At 30.1% G+C, this 18482-nt stretch overlaps 1 protein-coding gene and 1 long non-coding RNA gene across 2 annotated transcripts in view; one reads left to right on the top strand and one right to left on the bottom strand.

Moving 5' to 3' along the window:
* LOC126736142 (serum response factor homolog) overlaps positions 1-18482 on the top strand; it is a 302580-nt gene that overhangs the window by 145559 nt on the left and 138539 nt on the right. The window lies entirely within an intron of this gene.
* Positions 16507-18482, bottom strand: part of LOC126736148 (uncharacterized) — a 53320-nt gene continuing 51344 nt past the window's right edge. Inside the window, exon 3 of the long non-coding RNA XR_007660615.1 lies at positions 16507-17434. This is a non-coding gene — a long non-coding RNA (uncharacterized LOC126736148). The remainder of the gene's footprint in view (positions 17435-18482) is intronic.

Here is an 18482-nt window from a genome sequence, read left to right as displayed (position 1 = left end):
TTTAATTATTGTGTTATTTTACAGCAGTCAAAAGGCAATTTTTTAGAAAATACATAATTTTGGATTAAAAATCCCTCCGACGTCCTTTGACTTTATATTTAAATTTATGAAATGTTTATCATATCTGTATAAGTTATCCACATGAGAAACTTGTTCTTTTTTATTATTTATGCAATAAATAAATCAAATCTTATGAGTTCTTCAAAAATTTTAAACGTTCTTGTGAAATCGTTAAAGTTTACTTTATATTTGGCTCAAGGTTGTTTTTTGAAAAAAAACCTTAAAATATAAACTAATGCCTTGCCTTACATTGGCTTAAGAATTTTATTGGCTCTTTTTGAGTATAAATTAAAATTAGTAAAGTATTCATCATATGCATTTAAATTATGCCCGAAAAAATGGTTTTCAGTTTTTTCAGCCAATTGTGCAATAAATGCAATATATTTTTTTTTTAATTACAAAGAGGCATATAGATGAAATGGTTATTATGTCTAATTAAATTGTATTCTTTTTTAAAAACTAAAGTGATAAAATAAGTGATCTTTATCAAACCCATTTAAGTCTTGCACAAAAAAGGTGTTAATTAATGAGTAAATTCTGCTTATTTATGTTGTATTATATACATTAAAGAAAATTTGTTGTTAAAAGGCAACATTTAAAAAAATACATAATTTGGCTTAAAAACCCCACCGACGTTAATTGATTTTATATTTAAATTACTAAAATCAATATCTGTCACGTGCATATAAATTATGCATGAAATTTTTGACTATACATGTTTATCATGCTCATTTAAGTTATGCTCAAAGTAGGTGGTTTAACTACTGTTTGTAAATATTTAAATTAATTACCAAATTTAGTTAATTCTTATTTTTTTGCAGTAAAAGCATAATTTTGTCCGTCAAAAGGCAAAATTTAAAAAAAACATACACTCTTTGGCTTGTAAAGAATCCACTAACGTCCTTAAGCTATATATTTAATTTAAATAAATGCTCGACATATCCATATAAGTAATGCACAAAAAAAATGGTTTTCAAGAGTTCTTTATTAATTTGTTTTTGAAAAATGTAAGTTTAATCTGCTCAACAGGTGTCTGTATATGCATATATTGTAAAGGCTCTGCCCTGATATAAAACCGAATTCCACATAACTTATGTATGCCGGTACGAACGAAAAAAAAAATAAATGAAAAATTTGTTTTAAAACCTCGACCGTTTTATAGTTTATAACTTAGTCGAATGTTGAAAATGTTTTACCGGCTTGTCACATAGACGAACAAAAGAAAAACGAATGAGGAAGCACTTTATGCGGGTCCGGTTCTGCGAAACGGCGTTAAAACCGCGTTAGATCTGACCGTGCATTTTTTCCGTAATTTATTTAGACGAAACACCCGGTGTGTCGGTCGGTAAAAATCAGGAATTTTTATGGTTAAATAGATAATTACGATGCGGTGACAATGAGCCGTTTGACACTTGAAAATGCCATATTTATATATCGAACGCCATTATGGGAAATTGATAGCGAGTTATTTTTTTCGTCTCAGGGTCGACTCGACGTGAGTATTTATGTTCTTTGTGTAATTTTTATAGTACTATACAATTTTTTTGTTAAAAGTGCATTCGTTTGTGCACCCATCTCTCTCTAATATCTATACGATTTTGGTCATAAGCTTGGCTTTGTTCCACGTACTGCGAACTATTTGATAGAAACAAAACTGATGTTGCAACGTCGAAGTAAAAATCTGAAAAAATCGGTTTTTGGGTGATGGGTGCAAGTATTCATCTCCTTTGTGTATCCATTCTCTTAAGAGTCTTTTCCACAAGAAAATATTTTAATTTGAAATATTTCGAAAAGTGTTTTAACATCTTCAGGGCCCTTGAATATACCCATTTAATTTCTCATATAAATATATAGAGTTAGTTAGAGTCTGTGTTGTTATTGACCATATTTTGACGACTTAAGGATAAGGAGATTTTTTGAGTCACTTTTTTGCTCTACAAGGAATTTAGGATTCAACGTTTTATGTTTATTGCTGCATTATTAATTATGTGTTTTTGAATACCGTACTGGACTTTGATTTCCCAAAAATTACGAAAAGTAATTAACCAACTCTTATGTTTCCTTATAAAAACTATTACAAATTTATACACTATTTAAAAAACAATTAGAACTTGTAATGCAAAGTTAAAGACGAAACGTCGAATTAAAATTTGATTACGCCATCATAAAATCGTTAAAAATACTATTTTTTTTATATATTTTCAAGAATTTTATGAATATTAGTATAATTTTTTTTTTTTTTAAATATTTTTTGGATATTTTTTTAATGTTTTGTGAAAATTCTGTGTCTTTTTAACTATGGCCCAAACGAACTTTTTTTTAATTTTTAAATATGCTGAGCAAACTTTTTTTTTAATTTGAAAATAATAAAAAAAAAATTATTTTAAGATTTCTAATAAATTTTAAGAAAACAAGACATTGGACATTTTTCAAGTATCTAAATTTAAATCTTAAGATATTATATTTTATTTCGATATTACTGAATTTTTGAAAAAGCTGTTTTTTTTTTGGCGTTCAAAATTTATAACAAAATATAAACACTACATACTAAGGTGAAGTGGGGTAAATGTTTAGTAAAATTGCGAAAGTTTAGGTTTATTTATTAATAAAAAATAAAGCAGAATCAAACACAAATTTCTCGTTTTATTTAAAAAATCTTTCGTCTTTGCTTAATATATTACTGCAATTCTAATGCCTACTTTTTATTTTTTGAATAAACTATAATTTCTTTTTAAAACAAAGTCTATACTACACACTTCCTCTCTATTTTGGGGCAAGTGTGTAGACGACTGGTATCCTCTATATGCCTACTTTAAGAAGAATATGGGGCAAATGTGTAAAACTTACCTATATTGCGATTGTTTTAAAATACTAAGACTTGGCACAAAGTGACATGTAGGTGAATATTTTTTATTTATAAACACAAAATGAAAACAGAATATTCTATGCATTAATTATAACTAAATGTAAATGCGCAGTAAAAGTTTGTCCTAACTGCACTAAGTAAGTTTTTTTTGTTAAAACGTTTTTGTTTTTATGTTAGAAAATACGTTGTAAGTTTCGTTACCTTTTTTTGAATAAATAATACAGTGAGTCATACTGACCCATCAATAGTTGTTGCGATTTTTTTTTTGGAATAGTTGTTAAGGGTTAAGGCACTTTTCCTCATCTAAAATTAATTTAAAATTCGACGTTTTGTCAAGCAATTTCTTTTTTTTTGGAATATGAAATATAATTTATTAAAATTTTAATTTAAATAAATTAAACTTGATTACTCCATCACAGAATCATAAAAAAAAATATTTTTTATATAATTTAACATTTACGCAAACGCAGACTACATAGTGAGAACATTCTTAAAAAAAAGTCGATTTCTTAATAAGAATCAGACGAATTTTGTCAATGCACACAAAATTGATGTTATATAATACCATTGCACTCCCACATTTGCAGTTTTGGCAAAACATCGCTGTTCAATTTACCCCAATACAAGATTAACCAATTGGAAATAATCCACAACAGAGCTATGATTTTAAGATGTAATCGTTATACTCCTGTGAAATCTATGTTAAGTGTTTTAAATATGCTGTCTGTCAACTTAATAATTATGTTTAATGTCTATTTGTTTATAATAGGCTTTTTACAATTATTGCAAACAGTATTTGTTTTTCGGTCCTTTGACCATGGGCATATGGCACATCTTTTTCGCTTGGACTTTGTTCTATTAGTGAGTGGCACAGGAGGTTTTGGAATCTCAGTATGAAATATATTGGAGACCATTTCTCGAACCTTTCGAGGTACCTTTGTATTTCCAAAGTTTACTGAATAAAATACATACAAAGCATTTTATTCAGTAAACTTTGGTATTGCCTAGTCTTTTTATGACGAACGGCTTGCATAACGATACCCCTATCCGCTTTAGAAAATCATAGCGCGTAATTTTTGTTTCATTAGATGCACAGTTATATAAAACATAACTATTAATTCCAGCAATATTCAATATTGCATAAAATAATGCCATTGGCCAACGTCTTGTTCTGCGTGAAGTAGAATAATTTGCGCATTTTTCGTCAAGAGCATCAACCCCTACTTTAGTCTCATTGTAGTACTCGATTATATCTGGTTTCAATGAAATTTCGTTTATCTTATTATCGTGGTGCATGCTTGATACTAATATAACTGCTTTATTAGTTTTTGGAACAAATGATACCATGGTAATCGCCGGAGAAAAACCAAACAGTGAACTTTTAGGTTGTCGCTTACGGCTGGGTTGAAATTCTGGTGGTATTTGACGTTTATTTTTATAAGCTTATTATTCAGCAGCTCATTTACTATCTCAATTAAAGAGTACCAGTTGTCAGCGGTTACATTGCGGTTGGTACCCATTGTCAAACGAAGCACAACCTCCGAAGGATTCGAAAAACGTTTTTCTTTAGGGGCCCGATCTCAAATTTGGGCACCTGTATATACTTCGGCGTTCAACATATAGTGGATCTTTGAATCCGCCAGAATTTGTACTTTCAAGCCCTACTTAGCTGGTTTACTAGGGATGTACATACGGAATCCGCATCTACCCCTAAAGGGTATCAACATCTCATCCAGGGTAACAGGGTTATACATTTCCCGTGCGTTATCCACAAATGTATAAAAAACTTCTGAAATCGGCGCCAGTTGGTCCAATTTGATCCTTTCCTTCCTGGTTTGTAAATCATCAAAGCGTAAACAACAAATCAAAAAAGAAAATCTTGCAAGGCTCATTGTAGCTCTAAAAATGTCTCTTCCTGTTCCATCAGTACACCACATTGACCTTAGATCCTCACGACCAGACTTGAATAAGCCATGAAGATATAACAAACCAAAAAAAGGTTTTTAGCTCATCTTCACTTGTTTTGGCAATAAACGTCTGAAATTTTCTTCTGGCAGCCCTACGTCTTTTAAAACTTTTATATTTGGCCTGACACAGTCCAATTTTTATATTTGTAAATTTACAAACTATCTTTAGCATCTTATCATTTATAAGTAAGTTCCATGCTGACTCATTGGATGCAAAGTCCTTCAAACCTGGTTTAGTATAAATAATGTTATGAGCTGCTGCTCTTCCACGTGTTGCTGCTCCTTTTGACCATCTTGTTCCATCCTTCTCAACCCAAGACGTAAAATTAATTAGAGGTTGATCTTTCTCAGAATCATCATTGCCAGAAACCCCAGAAGCCTCACTCAGAGAATCATGTTCACTAAATAGCTCGCAGTCCTCTTCAGAATCATCGCTTTTATCTCCATCCTCCAAAATTTTTCTAAGAGCGTCCTGTTCATTCTCAGCAATTTCCAAGGACACATTGGCGCCATTTTCATCATCCGTGAACTCATTAGTTTCATCCACGTCTTTGAGGTCCTGCCAAAAATCGTCATTTTCTATAACGTCTAAAAGCTCTGTGTATAATTTGGAATCCATTTTTATGGATAACTAGATACAAAAATTACAATAAAAACTTGTTCAAAACAATTTTTATGCAAAAAAACTTACCAAAATAATTATTTCATAAAGTGCTAAATTGAAAATATTTATAACGCAACTACCGCTGGGTCAGTTTGACCCATTTTCGTAAATTCGGCCACAACGAAGCTGCATTCCTACGTAGTTAATGTGCTACTAAAAGTAAACACGCGCGCTAGACAAAGTCGTGAAGCCTTGCCCCCAAGTTACAAAATTGGAGGGGGAAATTTCAGTTTAAAGGCGGGTTAGGGGTTAAGAAAACTCTTTTTTTCTTCAAAACCTGGTCAATAATAGCAAAGGCATCCTCCATATATTTAAATGAGAAACCAAATCGGTTTATTTAACTGCCTTGAGATGTTAAAACATTTGCATGTTTTTTGTTTTAAATTTAAAAATATTTGAAAATTAAAAAAAAAACTTTAATCTTGATAATAAATAACGATTTTAGAATGATTCGAACCCCTTCGCGAATCTTCTTTTTTTTTAAACGAGAGAAAATTGATAAATAATGCTTTTAGGAAAAGAAAATATATCCTAAAACCCAAATATCTCAAAATTGGATTTTTAAAAGCTATAACTCAACAGCACACGAATTCCCTTTGAAAACATAACTTTTCTAAAATATTTATAAACTTTAAAAAAGAATTATATTTGAGAAATTTTATACCTTGAAACGAACTTTTTTTTTTAGTTTTTAAAATATATTTAGCAAACTGTTGTTCTTTTTGGAAATTTAAAAATATTAAAAAAGTTTTTTTTTGCAATTTCAAGAAATCTTATGATATAATATTTTATTTAGATTTTGGAAAAAAATTATTGTGACAATTTCAACGAAAAAGAGTTTATTTTGGAAATTTGATGTTCATTAATAAAAAAATATAATTTTTGCCTTTTTTTTTTCGAGGAATTTCAAAAAATATTAAGAAATCCTACTTGTTTTCTTAAAATTTAAAATTGAAATATTTCAAAAATTTTAAAAATCAAGAACCTGATAATGATTTTAAAAAAATTTTGAAATAAATTGTAAAATTTGCTATTTTGAGAATTTTCAAATGAAAAACCATTTTTTTTTAATATACAGGTTATTTCTTTAAAAACCTAATTTTGGGTTTGCAAATAAATATTTCGGTATATTTTCTAAAATATAATTGCTACACTTTTCAAAGTTTCAAAATAGCCATAAACCAGCCATCTTTCGATTTTTCCCCCAAGATGGTACTGATCCGCCATTTTGAAATTTCATATTATGTGTTTTGAATTTTAATTTTGAAAAAAAATCTTGTATTTATTATTTTTAGAATTATTCAAATGCCTTGGCAAATGTTTTATACCTTTTTAAACTATTATTCATACCTTGAATATTCAAAAAGAGCTTACAACCACTAAGCAAGCATGGTAGTGTACAAGCTACCACGCAAATCACCTTTATTTTTTCATATAACATATTTTTGAATATACAGTAAATAGATCTTACAGAGGAAAATTGTTTCTCTTATATGTTTTAATTTTAAATACAAATTTTTATTTAATTCCTCGATATAGCTTGACTGACTGACTGTTTATTTAAACGCGGTTATTAGTTTCAAATAGACAGTCTCTTGATATATAAATAACATTTTGGATATGGCATCCCATTCGCTATGTTGGATCTTTTAATAGTCACAAAAAAAACAAAATTTCAATTTTTGGTGCTTGTTAATATGACACCTGCAAAAACCGAAACTTTGTCCCACATTAGGTAATATAACCCGACTTATTTAGTACCTATGTATATATATTATTTGTAATTTTATTTATTTTATTATTTGTATATTGCGCGCGCACTTTTGCAATGTAAAATAATTTTTTTATTTAATATTATAAATAAGTTTATAGTTATTTAAAAAAAAACGAAATATATAGGCAGGTTTTATATAGGCACTCGTGTAAGACGCTCCATTGTAAAGTTGCCATTTTGAACTGTGCCATGGTTGTAATGAACATTTGTTCATCTAGTCCATTTTAGAAGTAAACTATATCCACAATGTTCAAAATGTACTGTGAACACTATAATTATTGTACTAATTAATGTGATTTTAAACTATGTGCCTTAAAAAACCCGCATCATGTTGTACATATTACGTCCGAGTTAATTTAGATAATGTTTTCCCTGTCAATATATTTATATTTTTGTTATTTATTTTAGTTAATGTTATTTTTGTTAACATTAGTTAGGGCCCCGTCTCATTAACTTGTAAGATCTGTTTTATTATTCCATTTAGACTGTACTTACTGTTCCCGAATGTGATAATAAAAACATGTTTTTAAATGAACTTACTGGCGATTTTGTGTCTTTTTCTACCATATGGGGGAGGGGGGACAGAAGAAACGAGGTTATTTCTCGGTTTCTCACATATAATTTCCTTCGGATTATGACAATTTTTAATTTTGTTTACGCTCAAGGCATCATAGTTGTTATTTATTAATAAAATATTGGTCAATGAAATTGCTCGAATGTGTAGCAGCCAGTAAATGGTATTTTATTATCAAAGAATATTTATTATGTTTAATGTACTTGTATGGCATAAGAACTTATTATATATGCTTTAAAAGCTTTCAGGTCATTTTTCTTTTACTTGTTTAATAATTTTTTATGTAGAGTGTCTTTGAGGTTGAAAATGTAGAAAAACACGTCATGAAAAACGGTGTATTCTCACGTTGGTATGTCTCTTACTATAAAATCTACAAACACAATTAGTGAAATTTTGCAAAAGTCTTAAGAAATTCAAAAAAATCTAATATTAAAAAAAATTAGTTTCAATTTGCTCAGAAAAAGCCAAAAAAACCCATAATAATCAGTTGCCTGGAAAAAAAGAAATCTTGAATTTAACTGCCTGGAACGACCTGAAAGGATTAATTCAGGACCACCAGATATTGATTTACTATAGCTTTCCTCTCACAGTCCTCAACAGCCTCTTGTTACAAATATTTAGACTTTAACTGCCTGAACATATTACTATTGCCTGGGAAGTGTTATATCGTGAAAGAAATAAAATTAATAAATATTTGGAACTAATTAATTGTAACTTTAACTGCCTAAACAAGAACCAGATTAAAAGTTATGACTTATATTTACTAGAAGAAATAAGTCTACATATAGGCTACATAGAAATAGTGTCTAACCATGACTTTAACGGTATGGAAGAAATGATTCTGCCTCATAATAATGTTAACTTTATTTTTTTTGATAAGATTATTTCAGCAAACTCACTGCCTGAAAAAATAAGTGAAGAATTCATAGAATAATTCCAGGCAATGATTAAATGCAAAAATTAATTATGATTTAAATTGCCAGAATGACATACTATAACTTTAGGTGCCTGGAACTACCTGCATATTTTTAATAAGATCTGCCATCAATTGAATAACTATGACTTTAATCCTACACATAATGAATACTAAAAAATTTAAAATGTTGCTTAAAAAATTTAAAATGTGTTAAATACTGACAAAATTAAATCATGACTTCCAGGCAATTAAACAAAGCATTAAATATAAATTAGGTAACTGTCTGGAAGAAGTTTATTGTAACTTTAACTGTTTGGACAAGAACTGGACTAAGAGTCATCATTTATCAAATAAATCATAGCTTTAACTGTCTGGATTATTTTTTAAATCTGTAGCATAAAAAAAATAACTTATAACTTTCTAGCAATGATTAACCATGACTTTAACTACCTGGAAGAAATTATTCATGTCTTTAAGTGCCTGTAAAAAGTATTTTAGTTATTCTGACTAAACATGATTTGAACTGTCTGTGTATCTGGATAAATTATTTAAGAAAATTCACTCAGAATACATACAGTAATTCTAGGCAGCTATTAACCATAATCTCAACTGTCTGAAAGAAATTATTCAGAATTTAAATTGCTTCAATAGAAATTAATTAAGACTTTAAGTGTGCCTGAATTTTTTAATAAAGAAAATCCACTGCCTGAAAAAAATAAGTCAAGACTTATTTATATTCTTTAGCACTTAATTTCCCAAATCAGAAATACAAGATGCGTGCAAAATTAAAACGGTATAACGTACATGCCTACAGCACCATTATTAGTATAAAATTAAAAAAATGGGACTGAATTATTAATAATTGAAAACGTGCCAGGATTTCAAAGGTTTTTTGGAAGAATTGTCAAAAGAACAAACAAAGAATTGTACCTCAAAGGCAAAACCTCAAGAGATTTACCATCAGCAAGCAATTATATTCTGTTAAGGTATGCGCGTAAGATCATAATGGCATAACGTACATGCATACAGCACCAATATCAGTATAAAATTAGAAACTGGGAGTAAATTATTAATAATTTAAAACATGTCAGGATTTCAAAGGATTTTTTGGAAATTACCAAAGAAATCATCAAAGAATTATACCTCAAGAGCTTTAGTATCAGCAAGGAATTATATTCTGTTGAGGTTTTCTTAAGGTGTGCGCGTAAATTCATAATGGCATAACGTACATGCATACGGCACCATTATCAGTGTAAAATTAAAAAATGGGACTAAATTATTAATAATTTAAAACGTGTCAGGATTTCAAAGGTTTTTTGGAAGAATTGTCAAAAGAATAAATAAAGAATAGTTCCTCAAAGGCACAACCTCAAGAGCTTTACCATCAGCAAGAAACTATATTCTGTTGAGGTTTTCTTAAGGTTTGCGCGTAAAATCATAATGGCATAACGTACGTGCGTACGGCACCATTATCAGTATAAAATTAGAATCTGGGACTGAATTATTAAAAATTTAAAACGTGTCAGGATTTCAAAGGATTTTTAGGAGAATTACCAAAGGAATCATCAAAGGTATTCTTGGATATGTTTATGACAGACATTTAAGTTTACAGTTACTCCGTGACAAAGACTACCTACAGTAATTCTAAGCAGCTAGAATTACTATAGGTATGTTAGGTATAACTTCAAGATATTTCTCATCAGCAAGAAATGATATTCTGCTAATGTATTCTTGATTGTGCCTGTAATAGAAAATTAAGTTCCAGCAACATTTGATCGCTGAATCGATTGCTGATGAGATATTTAGACATACAAGAGAACAATGATACAAAGTGTTTTTAGGTCTTTTATTTACTCTACTGGTACACAAATAAAATACAAAGACATTTGATAATTTTTTTCCGAAAAGTATTACTGCTGAGCGGTAATACCTTGCAACACCCTTATACCCACGTAGTAATTCCAGGCTGCGATTAACCACGATTTAAACTGCTTGAAAGAAATTATTCTGGAATTAAACTGTCTCAAATAAATTAATGATGCGTTGAAGTGCCTGGAACTACCTGAAAGAATGAAATCAGGACTACCAGGAATTAATTTTTAGACTTTAATTGCCTGGAAAAATGAGAAAATGTGAATATAGCCTTAAAAGTTTTACGTTCTAAAAAAATTAAATAGGTAGTGCCTAACCCATTGCTTCAATTGCCTAGAAGAAATTATTCATGACTTTAAGTGGCTGTGAAAACTGTTTCAGAAAATCGACTGTTAGAAAGAAATGCATCTAGACTATATACAGTTATTCCAGGCACTGAGTAATCATTATTTGAACTGCCTGTAATAAATTATTTAAGAAAATCCACTGCCTGAAGAAAATAAGTCTACATATAGTAATGCTAGGCAGCTATTAAATACAGTTTCTTTTAGAAAATTCTTCGTTTGGAGATCACCTTCTGAAAAGTATGCGTAAGAATTACTGAGGAGCGGTAACTTACGCATTAATTAACCATTATTTCAACTGCCTGGAAGGAATTATTCAGGACTTTCAATGTTTCAAGAGAAATTATTATGACTTTGTCTTAAACTGCTTCAAACGAAATGATACATGACTTTAATTGTTTGGAAGAATAAAAATAAGAATAACACAAGCCGGAAAGTGTACTGTGGAGTAACCAAATTGGGAAACAACGTAAATACAACATCTATGAAACACTCATTAAAAGTTTAACTTATGGAAACGGAAGAAAGTTAAAGAAAACTTGAAACGGCTAAACAGGATGTTTTTAGGATTTACGATTTACAGTTACGAATGACTCAATGATTTACGACAATGAATGGGAATAGATCGTCGATAATAACAGACTTAAAGCAAAAACGGCAGATATAGCAGCAACTCAAAATTTATGCCCAAAGAGTTTATCTGATATGCAAAATTATAGGAAAAGGATCTTTTAAATAATTGAGTCTTATATCTTGGAATATGAGTTGTGTTTCTTCTTAAGCCCAAATGGTGAACATCATTTCTAAAAGTAATCTTAAGGTATAGGTAAGGTGGACTACGGTATTTAAGAATTTTATAAAAAAAAGTAAGTGAATGAGCAACCCTACGATTTTGCATATTTAACCACCCCAGCTCGGAAAGTCTATCGGAGGATAACAGATAGGTTCAAAGGATGGAAGGAACAAGACCTTCCTAAAATTGCTCTGAAATCGGTACCACTAAATCGCAGAAAGAGCATAAAGAAAGTCATGAGTACCAGAGCCCCCATGAGGGAGGACCGGTGGAACAACAGAAGGGAGTAACAGACGAAAGACGTTTTGAAACGATATACATATATTGCCTAGAAAACTGTTATTATGGCTTTATTAAAAAATTATTTAAAAAAATTTACTGTCTGAAAAAATAAATGAAGTCTACTTACATTAATTATTCTTCGAAGATATTAATCATAATGTCAACTGCCTGAAAGAAATTATTTGGAAGTTATACTACCTCAAGAGAAATTATTTATGACTTTATATACTTGGAAGACCTTTACTATAAATTTAGGGAAGAAAGTTCACTGCCTGAAAAAAATTATTCATGACGACTTACCAGGCAATAATGACTCATTATTTGAACTACCTGAATGAAAAAATTCAGTATAATTAAGGAAAAGTAAAACCATTTTATCATTATTGTTGTTTATGGCAATAGCCGAAACACTTCTTGCTAATTAATTTTTTTTACTAAAGTGTGGAGATTTGAATTTTCGTTCCCTTAATAACATAATACCCCACTAAAGAATACATTAGCTCTATAGAATGCCTCAACTCTCAAAATAATTCAGGACTTTAAATGCCTAGCATTTTTTAAAAATTACACTACCTGAGAGAAATAAGTTAAGACTGCATACAATAAGTTTAAACAATAATTGATCGTAAGTTAATCTCTCATCTCAAAATAAATCAACTATGGCTTTAAGTGCCTAATTTCTTGAAATCCACTGTCTGGGTTAAATAAATCAAAGGTACAAATAGTAAATTCAAAAAAAACAGTGACTCAGAATTTGAACTGCTTCAAAAGTCCTATATTATGACTTTAAGTGCCTATTTGATAAATTTTACTGCCTGAAAGAAATAAGTCTACACTAAAATTGAGCTCAATGTTGTTAAATCTCCAGGTTCTTGGAGGAGGGAGTTCAAAAACGTTTTTTTCTCAACTGCCTCGAAAAGGAATTTGAGGTCTGTTGAAGTCAATTTCAGTAACGTTCCAACTGCCTACATGAGGCAATTAAGGTCATTTGTTTAAAACTACCTGGAAAATATAGTTAAAAGTAATTCTGAGTATTTTAGAGAAGGATTTAAGAGATGAGAAAATTTTTGGGCAACAATGAAATTTTTTTTAGGCAGTTGAGATCAATTTTCATGAAATTTCTAATTGCCTAGAAGAGGATCTTGATATTGAGGTTATTTTAATTTTTCTTTGAAAAAAATAAGTCAAAAAGTGAAATGAAAAACTTAATAATTCTAGGCATTTATTAATCACGATGTTAACTATTCAGAAGAAAATATTTAGTACTTCCAATGCCTCAAAAGAAATTAAGTATATCTTTAACTATCTGAAAAAGTTGTTTAATGAAATTCCTTGCCTAAGGAAATAAATCAACTACATACAGTAAATCCAGGCAGTAATTTACCATGATTTTAACTATCTATAAAGAAACTACCGAGGACTTTAATATTCTGGAAGGTATCGCCTTGACTTTAGCTCCGTAGCGTTAAAGATTTTTGACTTTAGTTGCCCAGTAATAATTATGCTTTTAGCTGCCTTAAAAATCTTTAAAGAAATCAACAGTGGCTTTAATTGCCAACTATGGCGTTAAATGCGGTTAAAAAAAAAACAACTGCCTAAGGGAAAAAAAACTTTAAGACTATGATCAGCAAATTCAGACACCAATGCAAGATTTGCAATGCTTCAAAAAACCTATATTATGGCCTTAGGTATCAAAAAATATATTTCAGAACATTCACTGCCTAAAGTCTACACTAATTAAGTCCTGAAAAACTAAGACAAGACTATATATAAGATAATGTCATGCAGTGGTTTGAAAATTGTTGGGCAACAAAAAATTTAAAAAAAAATCAGGCAGTTGAGGATAATTTCCGTGGAGCAGGAAGTTGAAGTCTTGTTTTTCAACTATCTGGAGAAAACAGTTGAGGTCATCATGATTTTAGAATAATTGGCGCAACAATGGGATTTTTAAATTTCCAATTGCCTAAAAGAAGGTGTTGAGGTCATTCGTAAAAAAAAATAAATCGAGATTTCTTTACAGTTATTCGAGGCATTTATTAACCACGATGTTAGCTCCCTAGAGAAAATTATTTAGAACTTTCAATCCATCAAAAAAAATTAATTATGACTTTAATTGCCTTGGAAATCTTTACTATGACTTCAACTTCCTGAACAAAACATAATCTCAGTTGCCTGGAAAACATTTACTATGCCTTTAAGTTTAGAAGGAAATTATCCGTTACTTTAGTGGAAGATACTATACCCCATGACTCTAAACTACATCGCGTCAAGGATTTTTGATTTTAGTTTTCCAGAAATAATAACACTACGGCTACATAATATACTACGGCTTTAAGTGCGTAAAAAAATTACTGCCTGAGTAATTTCAGGCAGTAGTTTCAAAATTTTTGGGCAACAATAAATTTTTAAAAAATCAAGTAGTTATTTTATTAAAATCTCTGTAAAGGAGGAAGTTAAAGTCGTTTTTCTTTACTACCTGAAAGAGACACTTATTGTGAGTATTTTAGAGCAGTTGAAGTCAATTTTTATGAAATTTCCAATTACCTAGAAAAGGGTGTTCAGGTCATTTTTATTTAAAAAAAGTAATTCAAGATTACTTATAGTTCCAGGCATTCACAAACCAATATTTTAACTGCCTGACAAAAACCATAATTTCAATTGTCGAGAAAAATTATTTCATAATAGAAATATGTCAAGACTACATACAGTAGTTTCAGGACTTACTCTGTCTTAAAAGAAATGAGCAACGACTCTAGTTACAGGAAATAACCTATTTAATAAATTGCATAAAAACTACGATTTTTTTTTTAAATTCACTGTTTAAGAGTAATATGTCAAGACTACGAACAGTAAATTCAGGCAACGATTCAGTATTTGCGCTGCCTTAAAAGGTCTATACTACGGCTTTAAGTGCGTAAAAAAATTACTGTCTGAGTAATTTCAGGCAGTGGTTTGAAAATGTTTGGGCAACAATTAATTTTTAAAAAATCAGGCAGTTATTTTATTAAAATCTCTGTAGAGGAGGAAGTTGAAGTCGTTTTTTTACTACCTGAAAAAGACACTTATTGTGAGTATTTTAGAGCAGTTGAGGTCAATTTTTATGAGAGTTCTTATTACCTAGAAAAAGGTGTTGAGGTTATTTTTATTAAAAAAAGTAAGTAATTTCAGGACTTACTCTGCCTTAAAAGACATGAGCAATGACTTGTTGTCGGAAAACCCTATTTATTAAATTGCCTAAAAAACTACGATTTTTTTTTAAATTCACTACAAACAGTAAATTCAGACAACGATTCAGTATTTGCACTGGCTTAAAAATTCTATACTACGGCTTTAAGTGCGTGAAAAAATTATTTGAAAAAATTCACTGCCTTCAGACAGTTGAAAATTTTTGGGCAACAATGAATTTAAAAAAAATCAAGCAGTTATTTTATTAAAATCTCTGCAGAGGAGAAAGTCGTTTTTTTTATCTACTTAGAAGAGAAATTTTATTTCAATTATCTGGAAAAAACAGCTGAGGTCGTTAATACTTCAGAAAAATATCGTCATCAATGGTTGATGCCTGGATGAGGCAGTTCATGTCAATTTTTATGAAATTTCCAATCACCTAGAAACCGGTATGGCGGTCATTTTTATTAAAAAAAAATAATTCAAGACTACTTACAGTAGTTCCAGGTATTCTCTAAACACGATTTTAATTGCCTGGAAAACTTTTACTATGACCATAATTTCAATTGTCTAGAAAAATATTTCATAATAAAAATATGTCGATACTACATACAGTAATTTCAGAACTTACTCTGCGTTAAAAAAATTACCAATGACTCTAATTACTTGAAAAAATTATTTATGAAAAAAAATCAAGACTACATTCATTAATTCCAGGCAGTGATTAACCACGATTTCAACTGTCTAAAATAAAGTTATCCAGGACTTTAATATCCTGAAAGATACTACTGTACCCCTTCACCTTGGCGTCAAAGATTTCTGACTTCAGTTGCCTAGAAATAATAAATAACGCCTTTAATTGCCTGAAAACCCTATTCAAGAAAATATTTTGCCTAAAAAAACTACGACTTCCAGACAATAAAAATCGATTTATTTACCTGGAAAACGTCATTGTAATTGCTCATAAGAAGCCTTAACCTGGAGCAAATTTCTACCTTAGTCATTTGGAAAAAATACATCGCGACTTTAACTGCCTGGAATTGAAGATAATTTGAGAAACACTGAAATTTTTTGAGCAGTTTCAGTCCAATAAGGAATCGAGTGTACTCACCACTGCTCGCGGTAGCGCTGTTGTCAGATGATGTGGAAAGTTGCAATGCTTCTGAAATATGCACAGCTACTTACCTCTTGTATTCATAAAATTAGGAAATATTGATAAAATAAAAGGCTTTTAAATTAGAAATACTATAATAAAATTACGTTTAATTATGTACAGAGTGTAACTATTAAAGCTTTAATTCAGCCTTGCACAAAAAAAATAATTAATTTATTTTAAAATTAATGTTAATCCTAATTATAACTAAATATGGCACAATTGGATATAAAAAAATAAATAAACAACTGGTCGTAATTCATCCTTGTATTTATTGCCCTAAACCCACCTTAGTCCCTTGAGGCAGAAATAATAGAAAACACTCTCCAATAGCGCCAAAATTGCTTATAAATTAAGCGAAATTGCCACCTTTTTGACACAAGAAACTCGTTTAAATCTGATTTACGAGGGAATAAACGATTTAGATTGAATTATTGCCTTTGCTATATGGACATTTTTATGAGAACGTGAGGAACTGGTCATCATGTGGAATAGTGACGAGTTTCTTAAAGAAGTTTGCGTCGAAACTCCAAAAACAGGAATCTAAAATGAATGAATTCGACATCTATCTTCTCATGTTTATTGAGCTCTTATTCTATGAGCAATGGATAAAAAAGAAACCACTGAGACTTTGCAAATTATGAGCAAAATGCAATGTTTTTATTGAAAATACTTGGTATGATATAATGGTTGAAAATTCTAAAAACCGGAATTAAAGAAGTAGAACTGACCTTGTGCTTCTGATGATAAGTTTTAAGCCGAAGAAGAAGAATTGGCAGTTTTTGTTGATTAAGGAAAACTTAAACATGACTCATTTTGAGTAAACATTGGAAATTTTATGCAAATTCCAAAAACACTATACTACACTTTCTCTATATTAGAAATGCTTATAATAATAAAAACATATATTCAAACAGACCTTAAACTAATACTAATCTAACTTAAGTAGATCGTACCTACTACTTCTCTCTCGCTCTCTCTAATCTGTCGGCGGTCGGCAATACCTGAAAAGAAAGAAAAACCAGATTAACCAATAACTTTTAATTAGAACGACGTGAAGTATTTACAACTAATTGATTTTCCGATGACGTGGTGTTTTTTTTTCCTCGATTTTTTTTTTATTAATTTCATTTAATTTTTGACACGCCTCTGTATATGTAAAACGCGTTATTAACTCTCGGGAGTAAATTAAAACGTTACTTAATGTACTTTAAATGTTTTCGGGGAACGTTGAATTTTAATTGAATTTGGGACAGTAAGAGTTTAATGGGATGTCGTTTGAATTAACATGGATTTTTCGAAGTGATGTTCGGTTAATTAAACTTGGGTTTTATGACCGAAGTATGGGATTAAATTTATTATTTATATTAAAATTATTCATTTTTTCTTCTAAATATTTATTCCAAATAATTGAGATAATATTTTATATTTTCAGGCACTTTATTTACAGTTATAACTATAATTAAAAAACAAAAATTGCTTAAAATTGTCTGGAAGAATTCTAAAAAATGTATTACACCAGAAAATAACTTCATGTAAATTACCTGCAAAAACTATAATTTTTTTGCGTAATAAAGCCTGGAAATGCCAGGAAAAAATACTTAATATATAGGGTGTCCCAATAGGAACGCACGTTTTGAATTGCGCAGCATTCTTTTTTTTATCGCAGTTTGTCAAAAAAAAACTGAAAAGAATAATGTAAACAGTTTGCGATTAGTAGCCATGGAACGATATACGGTCGAACAACGAATTATTATTGTTAAAACACACTACAAATATGGAGAATGTTTTGCGGAAACAGTTCGTAAATTGCGGGGCATTTTTGGTCGACACGATGCACCAAATCACACGACCGTCCAAAGACTAATTGATAAATTTGAACAAAATGGTTCTGTCGTGGATGTAAAAACACCAGTGCGTCACCGTACTAGCCGTTCTGTTGAAAATATTGCCGCAGTGCGTGAAAGTGTTGGCGAGAATCCGGGAACATCTATCCGTCATCGTGCACAGCAGTTGCACATTTCGAAGAGCACTACCCACCGAATTCTAACA

This window comes from Anthonomus grandis, chromosome 1 (assembly GCF_022605725.1).
Source record: "Anthonomus grandis grandis chromosome 1, icAntGran1.3, whole genome shotgun sequence".
Lineage (NCBI taxonomy): Eukaryota > Metazoa > Arthropoda > Insecta > Coleoptera > Curculionidae > Anthonomus > Anthonomus grandis.
Note: the sequence above shows the minus strand (reverse complement) of the source record. Positions and strands in the feature narration are given on the sequence as shown.